The sequence below is a fragment of the Octopus sinensis genome, linkage group LG11 (assembly GCF_006345805.1).
Source record: "Octopus sinensis linkage group LG11, ASM634580v1, whole genome shotgun sequence".
Taxonomy (NCBI): Eukaryota; Metazoa; Mollusca; class Cephalopoda; order Octopoda; family Octopodidae; genus Octopus; species Octopus sinensis.
In genome coordinates, this window is record NC_043007.1 from 25,782,079 (window position 1) to 25,784,578 (window position 2,500).

A 2,500-nucleotide genomic window follows, 5' to 3' on the forward strand; every position below is an offset into this window, starting at 1 on the left:
ATGAGTCAGATACATGCTTGTGTGTGCATGGATGGGAGAAAATCAGGTGTAGTGTTGGCGAATCTCAGGAAGCATGGAAGTTTTGAAGGATGCAGTGCTCCGACAACTAACAACTGATGCCAGCAGTTTGTTCCATGCTTCAGCAACTCTCAGCGTTATTGTTTGTAAGATGGTTGATAATTTTATGGGTGTCTGCCAAGTCAGTTGCCAGACGTTGGAGTTTCAATGTGTCTATGCCCAGCATTGGAGAAAATAACTTATAATATCAAGTTATGCCTCTTTACATTACAAGTTCAAATGCTGCCCTCTTGAGTGTACCTTGTGTGTACAGACGTTATTTACACTGCCTATGTTAGTGGCAATACCAGAGTTATGAGAGATTCTCTATTTAGTTAGCTTAAAGTTACCCTTAGCTCTGGTTGCAACAGATAAGAGAACTGAGAGTGTCAGTGGTTAGTGTTAAATGTGAACACAAATCCATAGTGATCTAAAATAAAGTACAATTGCTCACGGTGCTTTAGATACATGGGAGGCATATAAATAATTGGTTAGAGGTCTTCTGAGGAATTATTTTGTGACCACAAATGGTCTGGTAAAATGATGATGATAATAATAACAATAATAACATAATAATAATAATATATACCATCACTACCACCTCCATCATTACTATCAATACCATCATCGTTACACCTTCATCATCATCATCATCATCATCATCGTTTAGCGTCCGCTTTCCATGCTGACATGGGTTGGACGGTTCAACTGGGGTCTGGGAAGCCAGAAGGCTGCACCAGGCCCAGTCTGATCTGGCAATGTTTCTACGGCTGGATGCCCTTCCTAACGCCAACCACTCCATGAGTGTAGTTGGTGCTTTTTACGTGCCACCGGCACAGGTGCCATACGAGGCTGGCAAACGGCCACAATTGGAAGATAATGGAAGATAATGTAGTTTTTGATTAAATATACGTGAAAAATTATTGGAATGGGCAAAGCTAGAATGGTTTTGATCATGAAGTTTGCTTAGTCAGGGTTGACCTAGGGTTGAATAGCATCAACAACCACACACCCTATTTTATATTTATTTCTGACCTGTGAACCAGTGAGAGCCCATGTATTTGATCACATGATCTGCTAGAAATAGCAAGTTAAAACTCTACCAAATAACATGCTACAATCTTACAAAAGGAAGGCAACACTGGATAATGTCGTTCTGGAGAGACCGTGCTATGAAAATCAGACGTGACGGTCATGGACGGAACGCATTTGATCATAGGTCCACAGGATCAAGGATGACCTGGGATTGAACAACAACAAAAACACTGATCATCACCAACACTACCACCATCACCACCACCAACATCATCACAATAAACATCAACACTTAATGCCACTAGTAAAGGCAAAATATACCATCACCACCAACACCACCATCACCGTTATCATCATCACCATTGACAGCATCATCATCATCATCATCACAATCATCATCACCATCACGATCATCATCACCACCTAACAATAACAACAGGTGCATTATCAATCTAATGCCTGGTCAAGATAAATAAAGACAAATATAAACAAATATCCAATCAGACTTTATCTTCGGCTAATTGTTAATCTTCTCCTGTAATCTTCACTGATTAATCTATATGTTAAAAGCTTTTCACCACAACTGCACAGTTGGACATTGCCTGCTGTCTTCTAAATATATACATATACATACATATACATACATATATATATACTATATATATATATATATACACACACATATATATATATGTATATGTATATATATATACAATACTATATATATGTATATGTATATGTATATATATGTATATGTATATATGCATATACATATATATGTATATATACACACACACAGACACACACACACACACACACACATATGATTGATTGATTCTAGTTTCAGCTTATGAGCTGTGGCCATGCTGGGGCACCGCCATTATATATATATATTTCACTTAGGCTTTGTGAAACTAATAACCAGTTGTAAGTTAATGAAGTTCATATAACCATTTTCTTATATATAAGAGTGTGTGTGTGTGTGTGTGTGTGTGTGCGTGTGTGTGTGTGTGTAGATATACATATGTGGGGACCATGGCTGTGTGGTTAAGAAGTTGGATTCCCAACAACATGTCTTCAGGTTCAATCTCACCAACGAGTAAAAGACACTTCAATGGGTCTGAACCCAAAATTCATGCCTGTGTCTAAACACATGCTGTTGGCGATTTCTTTTCCTTCTTCAAACTTTTCCCTTTCTTCTTTCTGATGAAGAGCTATACTTGAAACATCAAAAACTCTCTCTTTTTACTGAGCGTCAAGCTAATACATTCTATGTGCACGTTCTCTTTTTGTCTGTTATTGTTAATTTCATTGTTCACTTATTTGAATTGACTATATACATCAGGCACGCGCCATCGGTAATTACTCAGAGTAGGCAGTTCGGGATCTTTATGCAGTAAAACACACG

At 38.0% G+C, this 2,500-nt stretch overlaps 1 protein-coding gene across 2 annotated transcripts in view; it reads right to left on the minus strand.

The window, feature by feature from the left end:
• Positions 1-2,500, minus strand: part of LOC115217155 (MAPK/MAK/MRK overlapping kinase-like) — a 70,487-nt gene that overhangs the window by 22,522 nt on the left and 45,465 nt on the right. The window lies entirely within an intron of this gene.